This window comes from Myodes glareolus, chromosome 2, assembly GCF_982192425.1.
Source record: "Myodes glareolus chromosome 2, mMyoGla1.1, whole genome shotgun sequence".
In the NCBI taxonomy this organism is placed as follows: Eukaryota; Metazoa; Chordata; class Mammalia; order Rodentia; family Cricetidae; genus Myodes; species Myodes glareolus.
In genome coordinates, this window is record NC_142027.1 from 74,803,683 (window position 1) to 74,816,850 (window position 13,168).

Here is a 13,168-nt window from a genome sequence, read left to right on the forward strand (position 1 = left end):
GCATATTTTAAACAATTAATATAATCTACTCTTTGTATTTTTTCAGTAGCAATTTGTAATCCCTAACAATGCAAAATTTTCTTTACTTCTTCAAACAGTTTTTCTAAGTATCTACATTTAAATCAACTAGTAAAATATTGTCCATGTAATGGTAAACTCTAGATTGAAAAAACTGTTTACATTTCATTTCTAATGGATGATATACAAGTTATTGGCACAAGGTGGGGCTATTTAACATTCCATGTGTGAGAATCTTCCATTGATACCTCTTAACAGGCTAAGAATTATTATAAGTAGGCACTGTGAAGGCAAATTTTTCTCTGTCTTTTTCTTGTAAAGGTAGAGTGAAAAAACTATTTTTTTAAAAAAGGATAGCTCTTTTTTAAAAGAAATATTTATTTATTTAATTATTTATTTATTTATTTATTTATTATATATTCAGTGTTCTGGCTGTATGTACACCTGCATGACAGAAGAGGGCATCAGATCTCACTATAGATGGTTGTGAACCACCATGTGGTTGCTAGCAATTGAACTCAGGACCTCTGGAAGAGAAACCAATGTTCTTAGACTCTAAGCCATCTCTCTGGTCCAACAATCTTTTAAATCAGTAATTATAGGAGGTCATCCTTTAGGTAACAAAGAAGAAAAAGGAATTCCAGGCTGTAGAGAGGCTGATTGGCTGAGTCACCTTCTTAACAGATCTGCTACCTTTATCCATTTTCCAAATTTATTTTTAATAACAAATACAGGAGAATTCTTTAATATGCTGAGCATTTAACTGCTCCTGTACCAACTGTTCTATGGCTTGTAGTTTCTCTGTTATTAAAGGTCATTGCTCAACTCATACAGGTTTGTCTGTCAACTGTTTTAAAGGCAGGGCTTTTGGTTCCTTTGAAAGATCAGTAGCTGTTGTGACCTATTCTTGTACAACCTGAATGGTTGATGACTATTCTTTATAATACCATCTAATATTTTTCTCAGAAACATACATTAATTTATGGTTTGTTTCTAATATTGGGGGAATGTTAATTTGAGCATTCCATTGTTATACCAAATCATGCCCCCACAAATATATTGCTATATTATCACATATAGCTTTAATTTTCATATCTGTCCTTCTGGTCCTATACATTTGACTCATGTCATGCTCTGTTTTACCTGAAATAGAGTTCTAATCCCTAAAACCTGAACATTTACCTCCAGAACAGGCCAATTTGGATGTCAAGATTCTGGTGCAATTATTGTTACATCTGCATCTATATCTATAAGACCTTCACTGATGCTATTTATTCATATTTTAATTTTGGTCTTTGTTCATTCATAGAAATTTTCCAAAATATTTGCTTTACAGTTTCTTCTGAATTTTGTGCTTTTTCTTCTACAGTGTTCCTTATCATCTAGAGCAGTATATTTTCTAACAATAGGCATTAAGTTCTCTAATTGCTCTAGAAGGAGTTTCCTCCACAATGAAAGAAAATTTGGCATGGGGTTTCCAAGAGGCCCCTTAAAGCATTTCCTGTCAACAAAGGGTTTCCTTGACTGTCTACTATAGAGCTACAGTAATGAAAACAGTCTGTTATTGGCATAAAAACAGACAGGGGGACCAATGGAATGAATCGAAGACACGAATATCAATTCATACACCTATGAGCACCTGATTTTTGACAAAGAATCTACAAATATAAAATGGAAAAAAGAAAGCATATTCAGCAAATGGTATGGGTATATCTGGATATCAACACGTAGAAGAATGCAAATAGATAGAGACTCTCTTTAAACATCAACATAATCATCCTATCCAAGAAGTTGGTCTTGAGAGATTCCAATACCTCTATCCCAACTTTGTTATTCAATGGTCTTAGCTTCATCTTTCCAGCAGGTCCTCCACTGTAATTGAAGACCAGACTCCAATACTTCTGTAACCAAGTCTTTTCAGTCTTGAGGGATAAGTCTTTTATAAGTTGACCACTAGTTTAACATCTGCTTTACGAAAGGTAAATATAAGCCATAGGAGACTATTGCTTCCTTAAATCTCCTTAAATCTAACATTTCCACAGGAGTCCTACAGCCTTGGAGATATCTACCACTTTGTAATTCCTGTAAGGTTACTGGGTAAATTAAAGTTGATTGTTTGAAAACTTTAGGCTGTTCCTCTCTAACGTTAATGTGCAATGCTGAGATTGGTTCCTCTTTAAATTCCTGTCTGGGTTCTGAGTATCTCTATGATCTGTTTTAATAAATAAATCTTAGCACTCATATTAACTGGCATTTTTTTAGTGAAAAAAACAAAAATAATAAAACTGATGTTTATAATTGACTTTATATAAATCACATCTAAATTAGTTATCCTCTTATCTAATCATTCCATTTTCAAACTGCTCAGCGTATTATCATACAGAGACATAAATCTCACGTTTGTAGTAGTGTTTCCCATTTTTTAATATAGGAAAAAAACTCTTTTAACTAATTCCTCCCTTTAATAATTCCCAATTTTCTCACCAAATCTTCCAACAATAACGGTGAAATGCAAGGTATAGCATGGTCTCATCGGAGAACACAGTCGGTGAACAGCCTGACTGAGGACAGCTGCAGCTGCTAGCTTATAGCCAGGAGCTGAGAGGGGCATTCGGAGGTAAGTGGGCCCTAGGGGAAGCCAACAACCCATGGTGTAGAAGGAGCCAGCTGTCTGGAAAAAAAAAATACATAGAAGCATGTGTGGGGAGTCTAAGGTAGATAAGTCTTCCGGCATTTGGAACCCAGGAGCTTCTGTGGTATGGGTTGCAGCTAGAGACTGTTGAAGAGAGACCGCAACAGGAAAATCCTAAACTCACTGAGAGGATTGGGGAAAAAAAGAAGAAATCCGAGCTGGTGGTGACTCCAGTGGAAGTCCCCACATGCAGGGCTGGCGTGTGCTGGTGACTGCAAAAAAGACAAGCAGTTTTTTCGTGAATTTGTACCTTAAAGTTGGGCACCATTGTTGCATGAGTTCTAATTGGTCCTAATAAATAAAAACCCGGAGCCAGATATCAGGGTAAATGCTGAAGGATCAGAGAGACAAAAGAGCAAGCCACAGCCAACTCTCACATTCTTACCTTGCTTACTCCTCAGCTGGAAAAAATAAAATAAAATAAAATAAAACAGACGGAGTTTCTGTCTCATCCTGCCTAAGATTCTTATCTCTGCCCAGCCATATCACTTCCTGTCTATACAGACCTCCAGACCTCTATGGTTAAGCAGTGCCTAGCTCCGCCCTCTTATCTTCAGGAATGTTTTATTTGTTACAGCACAAACTAAATATATAACCACACTGGCCCAGGTGGAAGAAGGGGAAGAGAGTGGAAAGGAAAGGAAGGAAATCAGGTGCAGCAGCCAGGAGGCTAAAGGTCCAAGAGGGAAGCGTAATCAAAATATCGGGATTATATGGGGACAAGCTTCTGGGGGAAGGGCAACCCGACTTCTGGACTGGAGAGTTCAGGCTAGAGAGTGGAGCATGCTGTAACAGATAGGAACTGAGGGATGCTGGGAGAATCCGGCAGCCAGGTCTGCTTTGATTTAAAAAAAAAAAAAAAAAAAAGGCACCTCAACCTTTTGTCCCAGGCTGGAAATTTAACAGACATCCTGTTCTTCCCTACCTGAGTTAGCGTTTTTGAAGCTGGAAAATCAAAATAGTACAATCAAGAGATAGTGTCTGCATCAGATTCCAAACTCTCACTCCAGTTAAGGGGTGCTTATGTTTTTTAAGGACCTGATGAAGATGACGAGAGAAAATCTACACAAGTTTTTGTTTTTTGTTTTTTTTTTTAAGAGCATCGCCAACATAATGGTTTGAATTTTGTCATCTGCTTGCCCACACAAGAGCAGCAACTTCTCTGTCGGATTCCTGCAGAGCTGACACCATCCACCAGGCAAGTAGCAGAAGAATTCTTGTCTGTCTTTCTTTATCTGGCCAAACTCCCTGTAGAGAGTAGAACCTGATATACAAGTGAGGGGCTGAAAAGAAAGTAGATGGCAGAAAGGAAGGGTGTTGCCATCGCAACCTGACCCTTTCCCCTCAGTGAGGACTGAGAGGCAGACATCGACACAATCTTGACCAAGGCAGCAGAGAGTTGGTATCTGAGAATCAAGATTCTGGCTAGTGTCTTAGGATATGATAGTTTCCAATTCAGACTGTGTCTTTGTTAGAGCTCCTCTTGCTGCAATGAAACATGAAGACCAAAGCAGTTTGGAGAAGAAAAAGTTTGTTTGGCTTGCATTTTCACATCAGTGTTCATGATCTCCAGAAGTCAGGACGGGAACTCACACAGGGCTGGGACCTGGAGGCAGGAGCTGATACAGAGGCCAAGGAGGGGTCCTGCCTATTGGCCTGCTCCCCATGGCTTATTCAGCCTGCTTTCTTATAGAAAACAGGACGGCCAGCCCAGGGGTTGCCTCACTCACAGTGGCCTTGGCCCTCTCCTACCAATCACTCATTTTAAAAATGTCCTATAGGCTTGCCCACAGCCTGATCTGATGGAGGCGGTTTCTTAATTGAGGCTCCCTCCTCTCAGATGACTTTAGCTTGGGTCAAGTTGACATAAAACTGTCCAGCACAGATTGTCTTCACATGTAAAGTAAATAGAAGATTTTAATCTAAAAGCAATGAGTTTGAAGGACTCATCATGGAGCAGGGATATTTATTGCCACCAATTAGAGTGTAGCAGACAAGGGGAGGAATGCATGTGGTTGCATTAATTATATGTTCTCAAGCATGATTTGCAAGTTAGACCAGCAAAAGATGAAGTCACAGTGTCCAAACCTCTCTATCTCTCAAAAACAATCAGACCTCCAAACATTTTGTTGGGTTCCATCACCTGATAGTCTGTGATAATGCCCCATGCTGCTGTAAGTCTGATTTGCCTACATAGAAATGATTTAGTGAGGGAACACAGCAGACAGAACTAGGGTTAGAGCAATTACAGTTAAGCCTGTGGTCATGAATCTTGGTAGTTCAGTTGACATTGCATCTGCAAAGGATTATAAGCCCCCATGCTGTTTGCTTTATATAATGTTCTTTTCTTCTGTTTTTCTTCTTTCCCTTTTTTGGGTATGATGCATATGTGGTGCAATGTGTGTGTGTGTGTGTGTGTGTGTGTGTGTGTGTGTGTGTGTGGTTTTCATGTGTTTGAACTCATATATGGGCCTGAGATGAATGGATGAATGTTTGAAATCTTCCTCTATTGCTCTTCTATATATTCTTCCATCAGGCACTAACTAGTCTTGACTCTGATTAGCTTCCAAGATGAACCAAGATCATCTACAAGCAGGGTGGTATGCCTGTAGATTCCCCTTTATTCTTTAAGGCCAGGTCTCTGTATTCAAACCTAGAGTTTAGAGATCAGGCTATTCTTACGAGCCAGCTTGCTGTGGCGTTCCCTTCTCAGGCTTGAATAGGTGAACTACTGTGCTCCCCAAACATTATATATTTTCTGGGGATCTGAAACTCCAGTCCTCTTGCATGCATTCAAGTACTGACCACTGAGTCATCTCCCCACCCTGTATTTCCACCTGAAAATTACATGTTTAGAAAATGTGGTAGATAGTTGACAGAATGGAATAAAGCATATGTGTAGTAGAACTTTCTTGGCCAGCCAACCCCCAAAACAATAACATTGAGACTTCTTACTAATTATGAAAGCTTGGCCTTTAGCTTAGGCTTGTTCCCAACTGGCTCTTATAACTCAAATTAACCCGTTTCTATTATCTGCATTCTGCCATATCACTTTTACTTCTCTAAGTATCTCACTGGTGTCTCATGTGTGCCTCAGATTCTTCTCTAGTTCCTCCCTCTCCACGGAAGTTCTGACTATTCTCTCTAGTTATTGGCCCTTCAGCTCTTTGTTTGTTTGCTTGTTTGTTTGTTTTCAAGACAGGGGTTCTCTGTGTAACAGTCCTAGCTGTCCTGGAACTTACTCTGTAGACCAGGCTGTCCTTAAACTTACAGAGATCTGTCTGCCTTTGCCTCCCTGAGTGCTAGGCTTAAATGCATGCACCACTACTGCTAGGCTTAGCTCTTTATTAAGCCAATCAGAAGGTGCTTTAGACAAAGACACATCTTCCCACAACACATACGTAATCCTAATATTAAAGAACTAATGGAAAGGATGACATGGACAGTAGAAAACATCACAGAATTTAGAATATCACCCAAAATGCAACAGAATATTATGTAATGTTTAAGGAAATATGTGTTTTTGTATGTGTGTGTGCATTTATGTGTATACGTATGTATGTGTGTATGAATATGTATGTACATATGTGCATGCTATTGAGTGTGAGGGGAGTAGAGCTAAGAAATAATTTCAAAATCTTTGATTTGAGCAATGGGGAGATTGTTGACAAATTTGATGATATGGGAAAGATTTTGAAAGTGTAAATAATTGCCATCAAGATGGCTCAATTGTTAAAGGTGCTACTCCTAAGTCTAACAATCTGAGTTTGAGCCTCTGAACCCACATAGTGGGAAGAATTGACTCCCATAGGTTGACCTTACTATGTATTCCCACGCAATTATGCATACACACACCCCTCACACACACTCACATGCACACACACAGTCACATGTACACACACACACACACACACACGTGAACTTTAGAAAAACATGATGGCTTTCACTAGGCGTGGTGGCAGAAGCTGGCAGATGGCAAATCTGCATGAGTTCAAGGCCAGCCTGGTCTACAAAGCAGTTTCCTGACAGCCAGGGCTACAGCAGAGAAACCCTGTCTTAAAATAACAAAACCAACCAAACAAAAACTAGATGAGCTCTAAAGTAAGGATACACATCTACGTTTCTCTGATGTCCAAGGCTTGGAACTGCTTCACAGGTCTGGTTTTGTTTTGCAAGCTTGTTCCAGCTGTGCTTTGTATTTAAACCACTGTCTTGTGTCCTTCCCTGAGTCCTCACTGTACCGCCATCGCTTTTTTTCTTTTTTTCTTTCTTCTTTTCTTTTCTTTCCTTTTTTATCCTCCTGCAGACTCTGTTGTTCTGTTGCTGGATCACAATTGTTCTTTTTATTGTTTGTTTGTTTTTGCCTTTCTCATTCTTCTTGACTTACAGCCTAAGAAGTGGGTGCGACTAGCCTATCCCACGAAACTCAGAGCACAGCACACTCAAAAAACAAAGTGAAAGACAAATATAAATTTAAGACTTTTCTCAAAAATTGTTGCTTTCAACTTTGGGGTCTTGGAAAAGTGGTATATTCCTTCTCTGTCTGCAGGCATGTTTTCTCCAGGGATTCTGCTTGCTCTTTCCTAAGGATAGATCGGCTGGTACGTGGTATGTTTTAAAATGAGAGGCTTTCAGAGCCTCCAAACAGGAGTAGCTTTTCGCTTTTCTAATACAGAGCTGGCAAATAAAAGCCAAGAAGTCTGGTTGATGTGAGAGAGAAGATCCAAAGTGAAAGGTTTCCATACCCTGATACTAAGTCTCTCCATCGAGGCAATGAATCAGATCAAGCCAAATTAATAAAACCAGGTTAATCTGCGCTAAGCAACTCCTGGGTGATCTCTGGGGGAATGAGAAAACACTTGACAGGTCCAGGAGCCAAAGCTTAAATACCCTGTAGGCACGGTCCCAAGCATGTCAGGAGGAGAAACCACCATTTGGTGGGCTTTCTGTAGGTGGGACCGAAGCGGAATTCCCAGCTAAACATCTGGGCAGGATTTAGAATCGGGGAGTGAGACCAGAGCCCTCAAGGGCTTTCAACCCACCTCTGAAAAGATCATACATCTTGTTCTCACCAAGATTTTAGAGAAACCAGTCAGTATTGTGTAGCAATTTCCTCCATGATAAAATCTCCCATCTTGGAGGGCATCTCCATAAGACAGGGGCCATGTCCTGCCCAAAAGAAAGGCAAAATACCCCACACCTACTGTGCAGGGAAACTCCTTAAGCTTAGGAAGTAAATAATTCAAAGCCATGAGAAAGACCTAAAAAAATTATCTGGTGGCTGGGCTCCTCCCTCCTTGACCAGACACCTGGAAGCAGCAGAGATTGGCCTAGCTGTCTGTGGAAGAAAGAAAATTGATAGATAGATAGATAGATAGATAGATAGATAGATAGATAGATAGATAATAGATGATAGATTAGATAGGTAGATAGATAGATAGATAGATAGATTAGATAGGTAGGTAGGTAGGTAGATAGATAGATAGATAGATAGATAGATAGATAGATAGATAGATGATAAATTAGATAGGTAGATAGATAGATAGATAGATAGATAGATAGATAGATAGATAGATGATAAATTAGATAGGTAGATAGATAGATAGATAGATAGATAGATAGATAGATAGATAGATAGATAGATAGATGATAGATTAGATAGGTAGATAGATAGATAGATAGATAGGTAGGTAGATAGATAGATAGATAGATAGATAGATAGATAGATAGATAGATAGATAGATAGATAGATAAACATAGATAAATAAAGATAATCTGCTTTGCTGTTGCAAGTTGTGCACTGAGACCCAGCGTTGCAGCTTTTAGTGCATGCTGGGGTGGGTTTTGGTGATGCAGCTGTCTTTGAGTCATTTCTGCTCCTGTAAATAAGCCCCCACCCATGTGCCTATAAGTAACCTCCATAATCCTTTCTCGTTCACCAAGTTTGACTTCCATGGATGTCTTACTTTGGTCTGCTGTCAGTCAGCAGGACTAGTGTCTCAGAGTGGAAAGGGAGAGTGGTTTAGTCCTAATTAAGTTCATCCTTCTCCCCTACCTGAAGTTCTCTAAAAACAAAAGTGGGCTTCCCATGTGCTAGTTCTGGTACCAAATCACCATACGCTTATCTGTTGAGAAGTCACTTTCCTACCTCATCCTGGCGGCTTCCGTTGGAGGATCATAAAGTGTCCTTGGAGACGTCACTGGCATGTCCCTGTAAAGTTTCCTGTTCATGGTCCCACCTATTGAACAGCTCTTCTGAATGGCAAGTCAGAGACAGGGAGTCTAGCGGAAGGGGTCGCTGTGGTAGAAACGGACTGTGTCCCTTGGCTAGCCGTTGTTAGAAAGGCAGCCCCTGGACTTCATTCACTGACAAGTCCAGATTCACTGTGACATGTCAGATATGCAGATGCTAAGGTTGTGACATGCCGCCTTATCAGGAAATGTTTGGGAAGCTTCGATCTATACCCAAGGAACACAAGGGCTATGAAAAACTATATAACCTAGTAGTGATGCTCCATTCTCAAAATAACAGATGAAAGACAGACACTCTTAAAAGGAATGCCACTGAAGAAAAAAGTTGAATAATAATTTATATTTGACTTTTAATGTTTTCATCAGAAATTCTTAATTAATTTTGACACAATCTTTTTAAAGGGAAAGACCATCAGTTTTGTTGTTAAAATGAGGGGGTTAATAAAATACAAGAATAAAAAGTCTTGTTTCTGTCTTTTATCCTCCAAGATTACAGAAGTGAATTCCTGGGGAAATTTCACATTGTGAGTCTGTAGTGGGCTACTGCCCTGTAGTCAGTCACGCCATCTCCCGGCCACTGAGCTAGAGTCACGTCATCTCCCGGCAACTGCGCTAGAGTCACGCCATCTCCCGGCCACTGCGCTAGAGTCATGCCATCTCATGGAAGCCTTTTTAGGAATAATTGAGTGAAACTTGTCTCTGGACGAGTCCCTATTTTCTACCATAAACTGGGTTCTAATTTCTAGCCTTAAATTCCCACACAGTGTGACCCTGAGCTAAAGGTTAACTGACTGACCATTTAACTGTAATCTCTCCACTTCTTTAAACAATGCTTCCTTTCTGTTTACATCACAACTGTGGTTTTTGCCCTTCAAAGCTCCAATTCGAGGTTAGACTGCTTCCTGCTAACCAGCTTGGACCCTCCCACTGGGGGTTAATGAAGACTCTATTCGACTTCTTCAGGGCTCTCCAGAGCTTTTCTGTTCAGTACCCTCTAACAGACTTGAAATCTGAAAGGCTTTCAGATGCACAGAGTGGAAGTTGAAATCTTTGACTCAATGGGCTATCAGGAATGAGGATGGAGACAAAGAAAGGAGACCTTCTACGGTGACTCTTCTGTAGACTCGAAATGTTATTCATTTAATTAAGTTTTTTTTCCTGAACATGTAGTAAGCTCTAGATATCAGAGAATTTCTCCAGAAGGGGAAGAGAAATACTTTAATGCGATTGTTTTTTCCTGGGTGGCTGTAGGTGTAATTAAAGAAGCCCACAAGAGCCTGGCATAAAGGATAACAGATATTTCTTTAGGGGAAAACTCACAATAGGGGTAGAGAGCCGTAGTCTTCTGCTCTGTGGGCGCTGTAAGCTCGAACAGAATCCTGACTATTGTTCTTTAAAAGGCGGGTGTGTTCCCTGGCAGGCTCTCAGAGCAGCTGCTAGTTCGACAAGGATGGCTGTAGGTCCCTGCAAGATCTCCAGGGTGGCAGGCTGGTCCCGCCATGCAGTGGGCGAGTCATATGGGCGGGTACAGAGGATAAAAGGCTCACAGGACATAGTATTACTTAAAGAAGAGGGAGACATTTATTACTTAAAGAAGAGGAAAACAGAGAGACATGGAGAGAAACATAGGGAGAGACAGAGACACGTGTGCACACGCCAAGAGACGGGAGACCAAAAAGAGAGAGTTAAGATGGCGGTGAGGGAGGTCAGAAGTGGCTGGGAGTGGGCGTGGTTAGCTCTTAAAGGAACCAGACCCAAAGGAATAACATTCCCGGATCCTTTTTATAATAAAACGTAGAAGGTTAGACATTACAGTTTGAAGGAATTGGGGCGGCGAATTCTCAAGACTGCTTCCGGCTGATTTGTGGGCGTCGTCTTTGGCAGGGGAGGGAGATCTGAGTGAAGGAAGGCTGGGTGCTGGTCACATCCTGGCATAGTTGGTCTCTGTTCCCGACAGGTGTCTGTGGCATGGAAATGTGTGGTGTCCCTTGTACCTGGTTAGGATGTTGGCAGAACAGAGGACAAAGTTAAATTAAGAAAAAAATTTTTTAGGACCAGGGAATTGAGGGGTTATATATCTGACCTGTTTACGGTGGGTTCACCACCTAAAAGAACAAGCACGCTTATCATCTGCGCACATCAGTGCAATCAGTCCACAGGTAACACTTCAGACCACGCCCTAACGGGTCAGTGCCCAAAAAACTCTTGGCTGAAAGACTTCCAATCACAGGTGGCAAATGATGTGGGGAGTTGGCGAGAGCAAGAGGAGACACAGACAAGCATTTCCCCAGCCTTACAACGTAACGCAAGGGTTCTCTGCAGTAAATGCCCAGGAGGGCAGGAGGCGACTGTCTAGGCAAGGGCATGACTGTCTCCCTGTCATTTTGTGCGTGCATGTGTGTATGCTCTGATAACGGTCAAGCGCTCCAGGACCTGACGAGAGGCTATTGTTTACTAGACAGCATTCGTACTGTATAGGGGATTATTATTCTGGAATCGAAGGAATAGACTGTGACTTTTTAGAATATTAGCTGTAATCACGCTTTAACGAGGAAGTCTGTATCTTTTGAAATGCACCTCAATTGAGGAAATAATTAAATGTCACCTAAATTTGGTTATGGGAACTAAGTTACGGATTAAATTTTTCAAAAAATCAGTTTTGACTATAAATCAATGCATTAAAATTCTCTTGAAGTTCTTTCTAAAGCATCAGTATCAGCAGAGTTAGCATGCAGTGTGAAAGTGGAAGGAAGAAATGGGTAGAACCATCCACCTTCATTTTAACAAGTCCATTACAACCAAGAGGCAGAAGCGGGGAGGACAGTGAACGTAGGACAGACAGAACTGGGAGGGTGTTAGGGTTCCGCAGGTGGTGGTTCGCACACTGTAGTTTGACTCAAAATAAGGAGAGTTCCTTGTTGTGTTTTCGGAGGCTAGCTGAGATTTCCAAAGCCACACTCTCTGAGTAAACACGTCTTAATGACTGTAGTGAAAGTCAAGAACTGGGCTTGGGAATCAGCATTCAGCTTCAGCATCACAAAGCCCAGTGCAGCAAGAACAGGGCAGTGCTTTGGCACTTTCGGGACTGTGATAATGTTGTTATGATTCTGAGTGAAAGATCTGAGATCACAGAGAGCAAGGAGGCGCTCGAGGGTCAAGCTCCATTCATTCCTATAATACTGGTGAGGGGAGAAGGGGCCTGGAAGGAAACAGTCTGCTGACCATATCAAAACTGATTCACGGCAGAACCAGTCAATTTAAAGTATTTTGACTTCCTGCCAGAATATTTATATAGGTATAGTTCTTTAAAATGCTAAGTTCAATTTTAAAATTTGTAAGTGTGCATGCATGCGTGTAGACATGTTCAAATAGATGTGAATGCGATCAATGTATGTGTGCAGGTACATGTATATGTGTGCACGTTGAGGCCAGAGCTTGACATCAGAAGCATCATTCGGTTGCTTTCCAGTTAATTTATTGAGAAGATGTCTCTCTCTAGAACCTGAGATTGATAATCCCACTAGTCTAGCTAGCTAGTTTATTACCCCTGTTTCTCAAACCCTTAGGATGTAGTTGTACTGATACACACACTGGGCTATGGGTGCTTGAGATAGGAACTCGGGTCCTTACACTTGTATGGAAAGTGTTTTACCTGTGTCTTACTCCCCACCCCACCCCCAATTTTATTTTGTTTTATTCTTACTTAGACACCATAGACCGTAGACACTGTGTTGAGATCTCAGCAGTCTCTTTTGTTCCAGGAGGCTATGGGGAGGACAATCATAAGTTTCTCTCTGAGTAGATCTCCATTTGAATGAAATGCACTCGGCCAGATTATGGTTTAGATGCAGTCTGCATGTCAGGATAGAGGGAGTCATTGGGAATGTCTGGGTGAAGAAGAAACAGGCCAGGGTCCAATATGTGGTCAGGTGATCAGAAAGTTAGACTTTGTTTTCTAAAGGAGCCAAGAGAAGTAGCAAAGTCAGAATTTAAAGCATCATGGATGAGTGAGTCCCATACTGGTGAGGTTAATGAGTCATAACATTTTTTAAAATGAATTCTTTGAAATCATGACATTAAGTAAAGTGCTAATTTTAAATACAGATATACTTGGTACTTCAAATTTAACATTTGAATTTTGTTCCTAAGACTTTGTTGAATGGTTTAAAATTTTGCTAAATAAATTCAATGCCAATTTCTTTACCC